General features: G+C 35.7%; 1 long non-coding RNA gene across 2 annotated transcripts in view; it reads right to left on the bottom strand.

The window, feature by feature from the left end:
• The window catches only part of LOC140696987 (uncharacterized), a 244,916-nt gene that overhangs the window by 54,939 nt on the left and 170,096 nt on the right, over positions 1 to 19,881 (bottom strand). For both annotated transcript variants that reach the window (XR_012073782.1, XR_012073781.1), the window contains 2 exons: positions 18,733 to 18,977; positions 10,112 to 10,209 (listed from right to left, as the gene is read on the bottom strand). This is a non-coding gene — a long non-coding RNA (uncharacterized lncRNA). The remainder of the gene's footprint in view (positions 1 to 10,111; positions 10,210 to 18,732; positions 18,978 to 19,881) is intronic.

Genomic DNA, 19,881 nt, shown 5'->3' with positions numbered 1-19,881 from the left:
CAGCTGCAATGCTGAGATTATCTGAAGCCTTCCTCACTTCCACTCGTAAACATCACACATTACTGACTTTCTGAAAGGAGTCAAGGAAAACACAGATCTCTCTTACTTTACAGACTATTTTGAAAGTTTGATCTCCTTTCCTCACATGTACATTCCTGTCGTTCACATATTCTAGATCTTCATAAACTGGTTTGATTATACTGACAATGTGCCCATCTAAAACATCTACACTAAGCAACTGAATCTCACGTATTCTGGTAGAGACCACCCTTAAGAAGCATGAGCGGCAAACACACTTGCAGGTCATCAGTACTCAAAATAAGAACAAACAAAAGTGTACGGTGTGGAAAAACAGTACAAGATACATTTAAAATGTTTTCCTAAAAACAAAAGTTATTTTATCATTACTGATTTTTAAACTCAATTCTTCATAACCTGACTGCCACCTATTGAAAACAACAGTACATACTAAGGAAACATTCAAGGGATATTTGAATAAGATAAAGCTATATCCTATGCCCTCAGAATCTCTTCTTGAAATGCTGTTCATGAAAACTTCAAGTATTTCGTCAAGTTTTCTGAATTAGTTTTTGGGTGGCCTCAAAAGCAAACACTTAAAATAGCTCTGAGGGATTATCCTTTATCAACGCACCACTACAATTTCAGACACATCATTAAGACTATTAAAATCTGGATAATTTTAACATCATCACAAAATAATGTTAACTTCCTAGTTTTCAGCACTGTAGTCATCATCCATACTCTTACCATCAACATCGTTTAATGACTGGCTGTTTGCACCTGACACTTGTGTAAAATAAAGAACAGCATTTGACTTCTAAATTCTCATCATGCAAATTAGGCAACAGATATGGCTAACTGTAGAAATTTTGAAAAGATTCATGATATTTATGTATGTCTTTTTGAAAACTTACTTTTGTGTACAACAGCTGATAAGAAAAAAAAAACTAAACTTTTGTCATATTGTTAATACACAATCTGATTATTTTACTTGCAAATTATAATACATCCAGCGTGAAGAATTTATCATCTGTGGTTTGATACTTTAATAATGACCTAAGACATATACTGTTTCAGTTCGACACAAAGTGTTATGTTAAATGGGTTACAATTGTTTAACATATGTTGGTTGTATTTCAAAATGATTTGTCCCCTTTAAAATGTCAAATTGTTGAGTCATTTTTAGAATATTCCAGTAATTCACTCAGACAACCTGGGTTGTAGGTGAGATGGATAACAAGAAACAGCTGGATCAGCTATTCTGCCATCAAGAGACATCACCATAAAAGAGAGAGGGTTATAGACACAAGTTCATAAAAGTTTAGAATGATAAAGTACCACAAAGACTATACAAGCAAATCGACACATTTTATAGAGGATAATGAGGTCAAGTGAATGACTTACCCAAAATCACACGGCTGGCTAGTGTACAGTCAGCCTAGCATGCAAGTCTTTGTTTTCCCATCCAAGGCATCTTCCACTATGCCCAGCCGCCTGAATGAACTACTTTGTAAAAATCAGAAAGTATGATTCTTCTACTATGACTTAACTTGTTCTGAGAAAAAACAAAAGAACATATACCCTGTACCTGGAAGATAGTAACTATTCAGAAAAACAAAAACAAAAACAAAAAAGAATCTGACAAAGTTAAGTCCAAAACCTGTAGTGAGTCCTAGCAACAGACAGTAGTCTGACCTTTCAAAATGTTGGCCTTTAAACTTTTTTATAGTATAGGCTTCCATTGCTTAATACTTACAGAACACTTAACAGTAGCCAACCAAAGATATCAAGCCCTAATCTCAGGAATGTGTAAGTACTGCCTTATTCAGAACAAGGATCTTGGCAGATAAAATTAAATTAAGAATACTGAGATGAAGAGATTACCCTGGGATATCTGGGTAGACCCTAAAGGCCATCACAAACATCGTTATAAGAGAGAGGCAGAGGGAGACCAGACACAGGGGAGAAAGTATTAGGAAGAGGGAGGCTGAGATTGTAGGGGTGAGGCCATGGCCCAGTGTATTAGCACTCTCTAGAGAAACGGAACCAACAGGATGTGTATATAGAAAGAGATTTATTTTAAGGAATTGGCTGTTGTGCTTGTAGAGGCTGGGCACATCCAAAATCTAACGGGGGAGGCTGGAGAACGAAAAAAATCCTGTATTACAGATAAAGTCCGCAGGCAGAATTTCCTCTGACTCAAGGGAAATTCTACTCAAGCCCTCAACGTGATTGGATAAGGGCCACTCACCTTACTGAGAGCAACTGTTTTACTCAAGTCCATCTCTCTAAGTGTAACTCTCATCCAGAAACACTCTCACTGAAACATCTGGAAAAATGTTTGACCACATCTGGACATCATGGCCCAGTCAAGGTGACATAAAATTAACTGTCACACTCAAGACTGGTGGCAGCCACCAGAAGCTATGAGAAGCAAGAAACAGATTCTCTCCTAGTGCCCCTTACACGAGCACAGCCCTGCTGATTTTGGATGTTTGGCCTCATAACTGTAAAAGAATACATTTCTTTTGTTTTTAACCACTAAATTTTAGATAATTTGTTATGACAGCCTCAGGAAACAAATACAGATGTGTTTTGTATTTTCTATTGTTTTGTCTTTTTCTTTATTGTACCTTTTTTTTGGGTATTTTTTTCTTTTTCCTAAACCAGATGTATTTAAAAAATCAAAATCAATCATTTAAATCTCTAAGCATGTGATATAAAATACTCAGGAGTACTCAATGTTCCAATCTCCATAAGTTTGTACCCCATGACATTAACCAATGTCATATTAACAAGGATGGTTAATTGTAGTAAGTAGGCATCAAAATGACTTTGGGTGAAAACGAAAATACACATCCCCAAGAAAATGACCTTCATCCTCAAAAAGGCATGAAAAGCAAAGCATACGAGGAGTTTATTTTAGCGTCAAAGTAACAGAGTAATACTTGGAAGTACAAATACGATAACTTTAAACTGAAATAATAGGAGTGAGTTCTTTAGTCGGAGTCATTTGTGTCAGTCTCATCTCTCCCATTTGCTCGCTTTGATCAACTATGTTCCCTTTCCTGAGCCACAGTTTTCTTAGTACCTATTTTAAAGTCATCAAGATTAACACGGAAAATAGCACCAGTGAAAAGACTGAATACGATCCCAAGTGAAATCCATAGATGGGACACCATGCACCACACACACACACACACACACACGCATATTCATATGTTGGTTCGCCACTTAGAACAGTGCCTGGTACAATATAAGTACTGTTTGTAGATTTGTCAAATATACAAACATAATTTAAAAATAAATCACTTAAATAAAATATAGTAAAATGCATTAGGAATGAATCCCACAATAGACACAAATTAACCACTGAAACATCTGTAGAACTCTATGGTAACTAAAGAACAAACACCCTAAGAGATACAGTATCTTTAAGAATTTGAAAATTTAATATGATAATGATGTTCCTCCTACCAAAATAACCTCTAACCCAATTCTAGTCAAAATGTCTGTGAGAATTCTAGTGGGACCTGTAAAGCTAATTCTAAAACTTAGGTTTAACAGCAAAATTTCAAGAATTGCCAAGGTAATTCTAAAGAAGAACAATCTGGGAGGATTTTGCTGCCAGAAAAACAAAGTACATCATGAAATTACAGTAATTAGAGAAAACAGTACCATCATACCCTGCTGGTGAGCAAAGCAGAACAGTCATTTTGGAAACACAGTTTGGAGATTCTTTAAAAAGTTAAACATAGAATTGCCCTGTGACTTAGGAATTCAATTCCTAGTTATGTATCCAAGATAAATGTCCACACAAAAACTTGTAAATGAATGTTCACTGCAGAATTATTCAGGGTCACCAGAAAGAGAAACAACACAAATGTCTACCAATTGATGAATGAATAAATAAAAGGCAATACATGCACATTATTATTATTCAGCAATAAAATGAATGCTAACACATGGATCAACCTTGAATACCCTATCCTAAGTGCAAGAAGCCTGTCATAAAAGACCACATATTATGATTCCGTTGATATGAAATGCAGGCAAAAGGGAAATTTACACAAAGTAAATTAATAATTTCATAGATCACGGCAATGGTTTCATGATCCTATGAATAAGCTAAAAATCACTGGCTTTTATACTCTGTATGAATGAACTGCATGCTATGCAAATTATATCTCAATAAGTAACTGATAGTATATGTGCATAGATAAACTAAAAGAAAAATCAGACAGGATTAAGAGCCTAGAACAGGAGCAGTCACGTAACTAAACTTGATGTATCATAGCATTAAGTTTTCAAATCAGTGGGAAGAGTAAAGAATTATCAGTAAGTGATTTTGAAACAATTTGTTATTCACGAGAAGTATACAAAACTGGATTCTTACCTTACCCTCTACAAAGTAACTCATTCCAGGAGGAAATAAAAACATAAAAGTTATAGGCAAAACTTAAAACATTCTCGTTTGTGTGCAAATTGTTACAAACACTTTGGAAGAAAATCTGGAATTATTAGCACATCTGAAGATATCCATAACCAATATCTGGACAATTCCACTTCCAGGTGTACTCCCTAGAGAAATGCTTGCACATGTGTACCAGAAGATGTTTACAAAAATGTGTATGACAGTACTATTTGTAATAGTGAAAAACCAAAGAAAACCAATTGATTGGCATTGGAGTACTACATGGTGACTTGAGTGAATAGTTCATATGTAAAACTGAAATAAAAGAGGTCTTAGAATAAGTGTATCAAGTATAGTTCTGATCTATAAATGTCAAAAGTACACCCAACTAGATAATGTTGAGGATATAGAAAAAGTGTGCAATGGCGGGAAAGTCAGGGGACTAAGGTCTGTTACCTTTGGCACCTGGAAATTTCTGGTAAAGCTATGTTGAAAGTATATAGATGTTTGATTTTTTTTATTTTTAAAAGAGCAATGGTTTATATAATCTGTTAAATGTACAATTATATGAAAAAATTAAAAGAAAAAAATTCAGTACAGATCTCAGTTGGATGGTGAGGAGGTGAGGCAATATTTTTAGAAATTATTTGTAGGGACTCAGGAATTTCAAATAACATAATTAGTTCCCCTTGTCTTGTAATCAGTAAAGCTATATTATTAAATATTAAGTGCATACAAGATCTTATCTAAATATAAGAACTGTATTAAAGTTTCTGAATGTTTACTAGAGAGAAGTAATTTTGAATGCAAAATTTTAATAGTTAGCTTACAAACTGAGCAAGAATCATTTTGTTCCTTAAAATAGATCATAGAACTATCCTTTATCTGTTCTGTACCACAGAATTTTATTTTGTTTTGCTTTGTTTTGGTTCTGAATAGAACCTAACTGAAAGTGGAGAGGTGGAAAGCTGTCTTCTGCCCTCTTAATGCATCAGAATGGACAAATAGCATTTGGGCTGAGTGTCTTAAAGACATGAGCTTCTTAATTGTAGAAAATATTAACCATGTTATTAAGACAAACATTTCAATTAAAAAAAATCCATCAGAAAAAAGTTACCCTACCATAAATTAACTCAAGTCTATCTCTTTAGTAGTCACTCTTTATAACTCTCAATGGAATGCTTCTTTAAAATCAGCTTTACTAGAAGGTGTGATAAGAAAGTAAATTTTAGTTTTGATTGCTTCAGGATATGGAGGCAGTGCAACACTTTGTTCATGAATTTTAATTACACCATTTGTAAGTAGTTCATGGTGGAATGGCCCAGAGCCAGGCTCCTGTGCTCTGACAAGGCACTTAGGTGATGACAGGGTCCTCCCCTCCATATGGTGCATCAAGGAAAGAAGGCTACTCCACTCATTTGATTTATTTTGCTAGAACAATTTCAAGTTTCTTACTAGGCTTTACCTTTTTTTTCATTTCCTATTCTAATGAGTGTCAAATTACAATCCCCATGTGGAGTCCATTTTTATAGGACTACTCATGAGGGTCAAGAAAGTGAGGCTGTCCAAGGTAATCCATCAACACACGTTTGTAGAAGAGGACTAGAACTGAAGCGAACTATGAAAACTATGGCCAGAAAACATAAGCAAGAGAGGAAGTGAGAGAGAGAGACACTTACTTTTGCTTTCTCCTGGAAAGCTATTGCTTTTCCATAATTTCCTAAAACTGAACTATTCATTCATTCACTGAGTCAATAAACATGTTTTGAAAACTATGTCTGGAAATTGTGTTAGGTACTACTGTAAAATTCCTAAAGAGTTTCCCAAGAAATTTGTCTGTGATGTTACTTGGCACAAGAGGTTTAAAGGCTATTTGGACTTAACAAAGAAACTGAAGAAGATTTAAAAAGTTTGTTTACTACAGAACTTGGCACAAGAGGTTGGAAGACCACATAACCACAACAAAAGGATTAAAGAATGTGAAACTAGTTTACTACAAAATTTCTCATAACCATTAGTATATAAAAATGCATTATAAATCTCCAAAAGAAATATATTTATGCAGGTTTTTCTAAGCTTATTTGAATAATCTTTTTGTATCTTTTTGTTTTGTTTTGTTTTCATTATAGACTGTATTTTGGAACAGCTAGTTTAAGGAAATATAAGTCGACATTATTAATATAATAAAAGTTTCTGATGGAAGATTCAGTTTACTCCCAATTTTTGTATTAGTTAAGACAAACTTTGGATAGATTTGGATATACCTAGGGCCAAATTTGGGCTGTTGTTATTATGGCTGTGTTATATAACTGAGTAATTTAAAACAAATATATGCATGTATCTGCATTATTTGTGTATATATATGTAATGTTTGGATAACAGTATAATGTAGAGAGTCATTCTGAGGATGCCATGTATGAATATATTAAATTAATTAAGCACAGTGCCTGTCATATAGAAATTTAATAAAATTTAGCTCCTAGGACAATAATAATGATGATGATGATGATAATAAAGAAATAAAAGAAGAGAAACTTTCTGACAACAAAACATAGTATCTCCTATGACAGGAATAAATCCTGGGACCCTATTTGGTCTTCGTGGAGCAACATTTTTAGCATCAGAAATATCTTATCCTTTCCTTGTTTTCCTGGTTATATTGTATGTGTAACTTCCAATGTCCTTCCTTTTTGACTGGTAACAGTCTTGAGTCATGGCCACTCCCCTAGAATCCTCTTTTCCTGTCTGCCTTTTTGCAGACACTTCCTTAAGTAGCTGTTTGTTTGTTTGTTTACTGTTATCCCTTTCCCCTGTACCTAGAAACTGTCTACCAGTGGACAGATATCCTGGAGGAATGAAAGAGAAGCTCTGTCTGTTACACTGCTCTGCCCTTTCCCAGGTGTGGATATCCTATATCCCATTCCTTCAAGTGTCCAAGGGAATCAAAGCTAGGAATTTGATGAGTGAAGTGACTGAATCACAGAAGACTATTTTCCACATGGCAGAGCAAGTAATACTAGTAACCGCTCTTGAAATCTTCATACTCTCCCACTTTGCAGGCATGGAGAGAAACTGTCATCTAATAGGTACAGGTTCATTTTAAGCAGAGAAGGGGGAAAATGCCCACAAAAGAGGAAGTTGCTTTCTGGGTTCACATTCTGAATGTAGTGATGGTTAATCCTTAACACCTTTATCTCTTGTATTCAGTGGTTCTGCCACACATACTCATTCATTAAACAGGCATTTATCAGATACTATTATATACCAGACCCTGAAAATAGGGAATGCATTTTGAAATAATTTGGGATATTTTAAACTTAAATCATATTTTTAACCTACATAGTGTTAATAACTTCTCTAGGAACTTAAGTGACTTTCATAATGTTAGCTGGTGAACTGAATTATTTCTGTAACACCCAGGTATCATAACAATTCAAGTGAAAGTTGGGTGTAATTGAAAAATCTTACATTAAGAAATACATGTTTTCAATATTCTTTAGCAAGAAACTGTCTTAAAGGAAGTTAGTTACAAAATCTGTATAACTATGTCCCAAAATTCAAAAACCAAGACTTACCTAAATATATTCATCATGCTTCTGATAGAGAGAGAGAGGCAAAATGAATAACATAAAAAAATCTGTAACCAAATTGAATTTAAGGTAAGAGACCTGGATGGAGGAAGAAATGTCCTTCTAATTTGGGAAGGAATTATTGAAATCATATATGATTCCATTAAGTACCTTGTGCCAAAATCTCAACAAAATCTCAAGTCATTTCCAAAATAGTCTCTTTATACCCAAGACATGAAAATAGCTATAACAGTCAAACTCTTAACTTTCTGCTAACTTCCCTAGAAATAGTCAAGAACCCAGCAGTTAAAAAGCTGCACATGTAAACCTATTAAGAATAATAAACTAGGATCTATTTAATTATATGGTGTGTTAGTAACTGCCTTCGGAAAATAAAATTGAGCAGGATAATATCTGAATAAGTGTTATATTAAGAAAGGGGAGCTGTACTAATGAAAAATTAGCTCATTAGCAATGAGTAATAACATAATTTGAAAACATTTATACAGGACCCAAGAAAAACAAATGTGGAAGCTTGGCTTTCCCAACTGGTTAGAGTTTGGCAAAACTTTATTTGGACTGGATCAAAATTTGGTTCCTTTCCAGGCTTTGAAGCTGAAGCAACACAGACAGAATGAAATGTAGATTTTTTTGAACAATTATCTGTGATTTGGATTATTACATATCCTTCTCCAAAGTCCACTGTATAATTTGGGCTAAATTTTTTTTTAATTCCTTCTATATAATTAGTTTCTGGAACTAAGAAAGGTATTAATGATACTAGAGGGACCATGAGAGTATTCAAAAGTCAATCACAGTAGTTTGAAAACAAAACAAAACAAAAAACAAAGAGATTTATGCTGGGAATTAAAGAAACCAACACTTAAGTGCACTGATTATTTTTTTCCTAAAAAGTACATACCCATTTTAAGATTGGTATGATAAAATTGTTTTTTGAACACAAATTGGGACATATGGTTGAAAAATTTATTCCGTGTGAAATATTTATAAGATCTTACAAATTGTATTTAATATTTAATCTTATTAAATCTTATAAATGTAATCTTATAAAATCAAGCCATTATTCATTACACAATTAGCAAATCACCTTTATTAAAAATATTTATTCTCCCAATCAGAATATAGACTTATCACGTGTAAGGGCCATGCTGTATTCAACTTGGTGTCACCAGATCTTAGGGCCCACCTAGCATGTAGATTCACACCATTAGTCTTTTGAATTGTTGAATAAAATCTTGCAGGAAATTAGGAATCTCCTGGAAAACCCAAATTGTTCAGTCAGTTTACATTCAGGCAGTCAACTCAGGCATAAAATAACCCCTTCTTTGTTACCAAAGGATTTATTGAGAGGAGCTTCCCATCTGAGTTGTGTGAAGAATTGTAGCAATTATCCATTTCACACAGCTCATGTCCAAATGCAGCAAGACAACGGACTAAGCACAGCTAAATCGGACCACACACACACAGTGTCGCAGGGATTGCCACAGGCTGGCATATGGTATTGTACAGGTCACACGGCGACAGCAGTCCATGTTGCTTTAAAACGTAGAAGGGAGAAGTCATGGAATTTAGTTCTACTAGTCTATCAAGATGACAGGACCACCTGCCATCCCCCGACCACTCTCTGCTCTTCTGACTGCATAGATCAGTGACTCTTAAACTTGAGAACTGTGCAGATCACTTTAATGGAAAAACTATCCACAAATATAGCTTCAGTAATGACTTTATCTATGTTTTGATATTCCTTACTCTGACTTAAAATTATGACCCATTTTGATAAAACAAGTTTTGTCTTGTTTTACCACTCTGCATTTTGTTCCTCCTTGGGCTTTTAGTGCCTTGAAAATAAGTCAAACTGAATGACTCTATTCTCGGCAAAGTATAGTCTACCATCAAATATGCTGATTGGATGGGGTTTAAGGACACTTGACTTTCCTGCTATCCTATAATGGTGTCCTCAGGTAAGGAAAGCTCTATCATTAACACACACTTAGAGGTAACTTTAAATGTTACTGCAATGCTCTAATTCAGTGTAGTCTGTGTAATCCCAGTTTTGCTTCATCCTCCCCCTCACTGAGGAACTTACTTTTTAAGGAGAGAAGGATGCGTGTGACAAGCTTCCACTTACTTTTGAAGACCCTCTTCTCGCAATATCTTTCATACAGCTTTATGCATGTAGGCAACCTGTAACAACAAATTCCCACAGGACACACTTATAAATATATTATTTCATATTGTTTTAAGAAAACATAACTCTAAATGTAATCAACAAGTGTTCTCTGTGTTAAAACATCTCTATTAAATAGCCAAACACTCCCCAAAATAGTACAAACATCTATACTTCTCATATGCTAGACTTGTATATACATAAGTGCAGCAAATGAAGAGCATTAAAAACAGTGAAAAGCAAATGGTACTAATGCTTCTCTAGAAATAAAATCTGTACATGAAATATATGTATTCAAAGACATTTTGTTACGGAATGTAATGCATATCCTAAGTTGTTTTTTTTTATTCTCTTTTCTTAATGGAAGTATAGTCAGTTAACAATGTTGTGTCAATTTCTGGTACACAGCATAATGTTTCAGCCACACATATACATACATGTATTTGTTTTCATATGCTTTTTCATTGTAGTTTACTACAAGATATTGAATATAGTTCCCTTGTGCTATACAGAAGAAACTTGTATATCTATTTTATATATAGTAGTTAGTATCTGCAAATCTCAAACTTCCAATTTATCCCTTCCTGCCCCCTTTCCTCCCTGGTAACCATAAGCTTATTTTTTATATATCTGTGTGTCTGTTTCTGTTTTGTAAATAAGTTCATTTGTGTCTTTTTTTTTATTCAGATTCCATATATGAGTGATATCATATGGTATTTTCTTTTCTCTTTCTGGCTTACTTCACTTAAAATAATGTATCCAGGCCTATCATGTTGCTGCAAATGGAATAATTTTATTCTTTTTCATGGCTGAGTAGTATTCCATTGTATAAATATACTACAACTTCTTTATCCAGTCATCTGTCACTGGACATTTCGGTTGTTTCCATATCTTGGCTATTGTAAATAGTGCTGCTATGAACATTGGGGTTCACGTGTCTTTTCAAAGTAGAGTTCCCTCCAGATATATGCTCAGGAGTGGGACTGCTGGATCATATGATAAGTCTATTTTTAGTTTATTGAGGAATCCCCATGCTGTTTTCCATAATGGCTGCACCAAACTACATTCCAACCAGCAGTGCAGGAGGGCTCCCTTTTCTCCACACCCTTTCCAGCATTTATTATTTGTGGACTTTTGAATGATGACCATTCTGACTGGTGTGAGGTGATACCTCATTGTAGTTTTGATTTGCATTTCTCTGATAATTAGTGATATTGAGCATTTTCTCATGTGCCTATTGGCCATTTGTATGTTAATTAAAATTAATGATCACTTTCACCTACTAATTTGCTGCCTGGTTTAGTTAACATAAACTTTTGTATGACTTTGGAATATGGAGAGGAGTTATCAAACTACTGAAGTGATTAACTTCTAAGGAGAGAAAGCATGAAGGCTCAAATGTCTCATTTCATGGGCATATTCTGACTGTTAACAATGAATTGAGGTAACACAATGGTTTGCAGGATTAGTGTTGACCTTTTACCAAAGAATTCCTGTCATAATAAATCCTATCACTCATTCACAGTAGTGTTGTAGCTGGAAGGGCCAACAGAGGCTATAGCAGGAAAATGAACAAACTTTAAACATCAGTACTTGTGAAATCCACGAAGCATAGCTAGAGTAAGATTAAATTCACAGTAGATCAGGGTAGGCTGAATAATGCTTACCTCCCCACTTCATTGCAAGATGAACACATTCTAATCCCCAGAACCTGTGAATATGTTATTTTATATGGCAAAGGAACTTTGCAGAAATTAAGTTAAGGACCTTTAGATGGGAGATTATCTTGATAGACCCTATGAGCAGACTCAACATAATTGCAAGTAAAAAGAAAAATAGAAATTTAAAAAATGCAAGACATTTTTATTCAAAATGTCAAAATGAAAAACAGTGAGTTAAAAACCCATGGATTACCTCTTTTTTTATCTGAGATAATGGGAATATTTTAACTAAAGTTTAGATTGTCTTTGTGAGTAGGTAGGACAAGACAGCTTGGCAATCAGAAGTGTCTTCCCTCTAACTCCAGGGAACACTTCACTTTTTCCATACTATTGCATAATGAAATAGAAGACAATGAGGAACTTTATATTGGTAGGATATGTATCTATATTTTGTAATATTGCGAGCAGTTAAGACTGAGCCTTTTGAGTCACACAGCCTAGGTTTGCATCTTAGTATGCTTTCTTCTCACCTACAACCATGGACAAGTTTACTGAGTCTCTCCAGGGACTAATAAAGCCAACTGTCCAGACAGACTGTTGTGGGGCTTAGGTATGGCATCATATGAGGCACTTTTCATCACATTCATCAAATCCTCAAATGATAGCTATTGTCATTCTCATCAAATCCTCAAATGAGAGCTATTGTCATTCTATTAACATTATCATACTTTACTAATTCACATTACTAATTATTTAGTTATGGAGATAGAATAGGCCAAGATATAAAAAAAAACACTATGTTTTAGAATGCAAGACAAAAACCTGACAATAAAGGATTTATAATAGAAATAATCATTTTATTTTTGATTTTACATGTGAAATTTACCAATAGGGCTTTAAATTCAAACATCTAAACGACCATTTAGTAATAAAAATTATAAACAATGTTCATAAATTTCAGAGGTATTATTGACAAAGAGCTTGCATCTGCAGATTACTGAATGCCAAAATAAGAAATTGAGTTCATTTATCATCAAGATGTTTAATGACATAACTGCCTCTCTCTGACGCCTGTTACACTAAAGCTAAATCACTTAGTCCCTTTCTAGTCTCCAGCTGGGGATAAAGAACTTCCTCTTGCTCAATTCTATAACAAGGCTGCCAAATGCAGAATATGGGCTTCTGGGCAGCAAAGCAATTTGACTCTATGCTCTAATTCTAGAAACTGGCCACTTAAATGATTCCTTATTGACTCTTCAAATAATTTCTATTCATCAGAAATGTCCTCTGTGGACTGAAGCTTTAATAATCAAGTAGACCTTGACTTGGTTTCCTGCTCAGATCTGTCTTGTTTTGCTAGTCTTCTTAGGGGCTTAGATAATTCGAGTATAAATCCTAGCCAGTCCTTTAGTGCATCCTCAGGAACATCTCTGATGATTTTCCTTTGACAAATTTTGAAAATGCGCGTTCTCCCTTCATGATATTCATTTTAGCTTCCAGTCTGAATTCTTTCCTCGTGCCTGCTAAAAAGTCACATTCCTGATAACAGGTCATTTTCTCAAGACATTTCTCATTCTGAAGCCCCTGCTCTCTGAGGTCCATTCATTCTCAACACTAGCAGAGACCTGGTCCTATCCCTGTTGTTCACTCAGATCGAGCTGAAACAAACACTCTCTCTCTACATCCGAGCCTGGAAATGTAGCAACATATTGCTTGCTCAGCCAGAGTGGTGCAAAGAAAAATAATCCCAGTGTATCTTGAGTGACCAACAGCCACCCTGTGCCCATCAGCGACTCTGTAAGTGAAGTAACCTCCTGTGTACTCCAGGGGGCGCACCAGGGGAAGACACTCAAGATCTATGGCATTGAAAATATTCAGAAAGGCAGGCTGTTTCAAAAGCCATGGCACAGGCCAGCATTCAGGAGAGAGGGTGGGGAGTTACCATAAAGCCCCTGCTAGTCACCTGCTACGTGATTGTAGTCAGTCAGTGATGTCCCCGTGTCACTGCTCTGAGTGACAAATTCCTCATCTATAAACATGAGGGAAGAAACCTACCTCACTGAGGGTGAGGTTTAAAAATAAAATAATTTATTCTAAGACTTGTCACAATGTAAATATGCAAAATTTCAGTGATAATGATAATAATAACTACTACTGGTATAATCTTTGTATCGTTATCAGCCTAAAATCTCTTTCCTACTAAGACAATCTTCCTCCTTCCACATTTCTTTCCACATATCCCCCTCAGGACAGAGATTGTCAGTATATGAATTTTTAATCTCTAAGGCTGCCTTTGAACTTCAGTTCAACCAAATTCCTTCTACACACAAATATTGAGGGGTGCTATTTTCCCAGACCCTCACCCTCCAGGAAGGCCCTCAACTCCTTTAGCAGTATCTCCAAGCAGGGAAGTGACCAGTTACTACAGAAGCTTCAAGCTTCAAACTGTTCCCTGGAGAAGTGAAGGTTGGTGCTTGAAACAAAATCAGGCTGTCTGTTGTAAGTTCCAAAAGCGAATATGCACTGGATATAAAATTTTAAAAGCAAACAGTGTTGCTAGAGTTGTAATAATGGTCCATAGAAGAAATATGTATAAACATGCATTATTTATTTGACATTTAGTCCTTCGCAAAGTGATTCGATGTTTCAGAACCTAAAAATATTGTGTAATTTATTTAATATTTATATAGCAATTTACACTTGTTAAAATCTTCTAGGGCATTTATTACCTTTTGATTCATACTTGCCCGGTGTACAACCTCCTTCTTACATATTAAGGGAGAACTTTAAAATTGATCACTTTTTTCAGCCTCAATATGTTGTCATGTGATAAATTACAGTCAGATTAAATACTCAATAGTTCTGTAACTTGTTAAACTTCAAAATAAGCTCACTGCAGCCTGGAGGAAACAGGCCAGCATTCATGGTAATAGCATCTATCTTTATGCTTTATTTGGCCAATGCCCTTCCAGTGACAACGTTTAATTCTATAACTGAGACTTCCAATCTAGATGCATAAAAGTTGAAGAAAATTTAGCAACTAAAATATTCAATACATTCAACTTTTGGGGTACACCTGCAGTGTTCAAAGCAGAATTAATGGTTTTTAAATTATCAAGTGTCCATCTAAGTTTTAAGAATATATCTTGATTTGAATAGCTTCATTTAAGGCTATTCAACTGTAGTATTCAATACTTGGTCCAAAGCAGTACATAGTGAGCAAATACAGGGCATCTGTATATAAAGGTGACCTTTCCTACGTTCCTTTTTCTGTCTATAGCATAATCAAGATACTTGATGACTCTGGGTTTTGAAGAAAGAAGGCAGATATAAGCTATCCAAGAGCATCGCTCATCTGGCATTTGCTTGGGGAGCGTCACTAGAACTAAGGTATGAATCACGACCCTCGATACCGCTTCAGCCTTTGATGAGAAATCATGGAGCAAGGTGATACACAGGGTTGGATAATTGTAATGGGCTTTGTTTGACTGCTTACTCTAACTGAAAGTTTTAAGTTAAAGAACATCTTTAGAAACCGCTGATATTTAAAATTCTGTTCATTAATATAAGCATATAATTATTCTTTCTCAACAGGATATCCTGTATTTATGAGACTCTATTATTTTGTATGGATGCTAACTTTATTAAAAATAAAATACTAATAAACACCATCCTATATACTACATCACTGAATAATTTGTAAATTTTCTCTCTTCCCCAGAAGGTACAGGAGAGAGAAAAGCATTTTTGGCATCAATCAACAAAACTTGCATTGTAATATTGACTCTGCCACTTTCTAGTTGCAATAATGCTGAGCTTCAATTTTGTCTTCTACAAAATGAGGCTAATATTATACACCTCACAGAGTTATTGTGAGAATTCATTTAAGTAAATGAAGCAACTGACATGCAAAATGATTATGTAACGTGCCTAAGGTCTCCCAACTTGGGAGGACGCTGTACATATTTAAATTTCCGCCTTCAACACTAAGATAAGTGCCTCTTAAACTACGTATTATTGGTGCCGGAAATAGTACAAAATAGACCGTTATGTACTCGACTTTATTTCTCTACTGAATATTGTGCACTGATTCTATTAAATTCAAACATTTATAAGTCTCATGCATTTAAATTTCCTGTCGTGGTGTGTAAATGTTCTACTTTGAATACTCAGGCAGAGAGAGAAGGAGCTTTTCGAGGTTACAAGGATCTTACACAACTCAGTTCCAGAGGAAAGCCAGCTCTTTCTATCATGCAGTGCTTCTGAAATAGGTCCACAAATTATCCAATATTCCTGTCCTCTAAAGTGGAGCCTGATTCCCTTCACCTGGAACAGAAACTACACTCAGTGGCTCGTTTCTAATAAATAGAACATGGTGGAGCTGACTGCGGGTGGGACTTCTGAGACCAGACCATAAAAGACATTGCCTTTTCCTGTTCCCTTCCTTACATCACTGGCTCTGGGCACAGTCCGTGCCATGTCCCGAGGGCCCTCAGGCAGCTCTGATGAAAGGTTCACGTGGCAAAGAACTGAACCCTCCTGCCAACAGCCAGCAAGGAACTGAGGCTTCCTGCCAACAGCCGTGTCAGAGGACCATTTTGGAAGCAAGTCACCTGGTCTCAGTCAAGCCTTCAGATGACGGCAGCCCAGGCCAACCAGTTGATTGCAATGTTGTAAGAAAACCTGCGCCAGAATCATGCAACAAATCTACCCTGGAATTTCTGACCCACAGAAAACGTGACACAATAAATATTTATTATTTTAAGCAAGTAAATGCTATGGTAATCTGTTTTATAGTAACTAATACGCTACGACTCTAAAACATGCACACAGAAATCTCACCCAAGTTCTCTGCCTCTTTTTAAAGTATAAGAAGGAATCATATGCAAATCATTTTGAGAGCTATATCACACAACAGATCAGTTTCCATGAATCCAGCAGAAGTTTTCAAGCAGCAATAACGTGTACAACTTATCTAAGAAAGGAACTGGGGGTGTGCCATGTAGTCATCATTGGAGTATCAGATGGAATTTGGGGGGAAGCAGTGCAGCCCCTTTAAGAGACAACATAGGAGAATGTGGGCAAGAATCAATTTTAAACATTCTTCTAGTATCCCAAAGAATTATGTCTCCCAGAGGACATTAGAACTGAAGTTAAGACTCACAGTCATGACTTGGACATCGAGGCAGATCATATATTCACGAGAAGGAAACTTCCATCAGAACTCAACTGAAAAGCCTGGGAGGCTGAAGCCAACTCCCAGTGCTTAGGGAGTGGCATTCGGCTCTGTAAATTGTGCACACAGTTCCAACAAGCAAACATGGTCAGAATCTTCCTACAGAGGGAAGGTTACTGAGGCACTCCCGACAGCATCCAGCAGGTGCTCTCTTTAGACAACCTCAAGTCAAGCATAACAGCTGTGCTCCTTTCCTAAGATGAAATCAAATCATTTAGACTTAAGATTTCCAGTCCCATTTATGAAAGGAACAGAATAGTTCCCTCTATAATTCGTTCAACGATTTTAACATTTTAACTTAGTCTATGATATACTTTCAAGAGGAAGACCTTGTGGAATAAAGTAGCTATTTAATAATAGTTATTTGTGTTCTTATTAATGATACAAAGCATTTTTATGATAATGATAAAATTTTAACACTTTTTGTGCTCGGCACATTTTTACCTTTCTCAGGTCTATTCACCTATCACTAGAAACATACCTACTTAGTTGTATCATGTATTCTGGGCACACTGCAAGTACCAATAGGACTCACTGAGGGGAAAAATATATGTGTAACTCCCCGTAGCTGAAATGCTAATTGGTGTACTGTACTCCTTTGGTGAAAGGCATTGTCCTCTTTGATCCACAGTATAATGAGCTTTATTTGGAACATCAAAGCATTCCATTAAAAACTGAATAAGTGATTTGAACAGAACATAAGCATCAAATTATTGTTCCTTCTGAGGAAAGAAGGTGGGGAGAAAAAGATGATCTTTCCAAATAAAAGGCCAGTATTTGGGGCTATTTGGAAATGGGTAATTTTAATTATTGATTTCTGATGGATTATGAAGATCTGAATGCTTCTCTTGATTACTGAGAAAGATATTTTTTAAAGTCAAGTTCCTATTAGCCTGGCTCATTGCTTTTTCTAACATTGATATTAATGGAATAATATAACTGCAATGATTCCTTATTACTTCTTTTCTTCTGAAAGAGACACCTGAATGTCTCTGATGGATCATGCTTTAATAATGGCATCAATTACAACAGTATAGGAGAAGTATGAGTAATTTCTTCAGTGTGGACATGCAAACCAAAGCTAAAGGTCCAAGATGAGAGTATAAGCTTAAGATAAAAATACCGAGATTGCTGTTCATATAGTATATAGATCAATCCATAACCAAAAAAGAGCCTTTATAATATCAGATAATCTTAATCCGATAGAAGATTAAGCTAAATTTTGTAGTAAAACCCACTAAGTTCATAGAGAATATCTATATTTTCCTAATTTTGCCTCTTACCTTTCTTCCTTGGGACCTGGACTGGATGATGGACAGCACTTATGGGGCAGTGAGGCGCCTAGATAATAAACTCAGGGTAACTAAACAAGCCCATTTTTAATGAATTTCCTCTGAAAATGTTTGAGTAAATTCTTATCTCTTGTAGTCATACTTCCACTCTCCATGACTCTTCATCTCCAAGTGATGTAGTGAACTTCAAACAAATTAAAGTTGAAAAGGTTCATATTATGTGTATCCATATACTTATGTATGTGTTACGCAAACACATGTATATGTGCATGTATACACGCACACACAAACACACACAGTGTTAAGTATATCTTTTTCTGAGGGAGTCTAATAAAAGTTCTAAATTCTTACCTTTTGAAATGGCTGACAACATCTCAAATTGTCGACATAAGGCAGAAGCGGTATTGAGGGGCACCGCTCCATCACCTTGAGTGAGTTTGAATCATAATCAATAGGTCTTTAAAGGTATTGTAAGAGGATTTAGGCAGGTTTCAATGTTGCTTTCCACCACACAGTAGAATAATTAAAGTTGTTCCTTACTGCTGCCTCGAGGCAGTAGATGATTCTTAAAAATACACATTTTGTTTCTTGCTTTTCTGAAAAAAATTAAAGTACGAAGTATAAGAAGTATGAGAAGAAACTGATTGGCAAAATGTTGTCTTTTTTGTTTGTTTTAAGTTTTTTTTTTCTTTCTTTCTTTTTAATTAACAAGGATAATTTCTTAGTGATTGGTGAAATACCCTTGAGTTCTTGAGACTGACCAAGCTGACTCCTACTACTTTAGCATCTTCTCTTTCTTTCATGCGTCAGTTATAGTTTATCACTGAGCCCTGCCGACTTTATCTGCAGAGTGTAACCCTAATCCATCCGCTTCTCTTTATGTCTACTCTCCATGTCCTAGTACAGATCACCATTCTCTCTCACAGGAATGCTGTGATGGCTTCATTCTGGGCTCTCTGTTTTTCCTTACCTGCAAACACCCATTGCCCACATGATAGCCAGAATGAGCTTTAGAGAAGGCACATTACGATCACGTCGCTTCCCTGTTAAATCCTGTTAATGACTTTTACATGAGTAACAACGCCTTCCGTGTTCTAGACCTTTATGATCTCTCTAATCTCTTATCCTATTTCACCCTGGCTGGCCTTTCTAGTCCTTGAATAAGGGAGCTCTCTCTCTTGTTCTTGTCTTCTCTCTCCTTGGGGGTGCTCTCCCTGGGACCTCTTTGCCTCCTTCCCATTATTCACATCTCACTCAGAAAGACCCTCCATGGCCTTCCGCAGCTAAATTTGCTATTCTTACCCCCTCTCAAATTCCATTCCACCCCCTCACTTTATTCCATTAGTTTGTTTAATTGCCTTCATAGATCTTTTTATTATCTGAAACAATAACACACATTTTTAAATTTTATAATTTATGGTCTGTCTCCAGTACTAGAATGTAAACACCATGGGAAGGAGAACCTCATCTGAACTGATGAGTGTTGTAGCCCCAGTCCCT

Source organism: Vicugna pacos, chromosome 6 (assembly GCF_048564905.1).
Source record: "Vicugna pacos chromosome 6, VicPac4, whole genome shotgun sequence".
NCBI classification, from domain to species: Eukaryota; Metazoa; Chordata; class Mammalia; order Artiodactyla; family Camelidae; genus Vicugna; species Vicugna pacos.
This window is presented reverse-complemented; position numbering and strand designations above follow the sequence as displayed.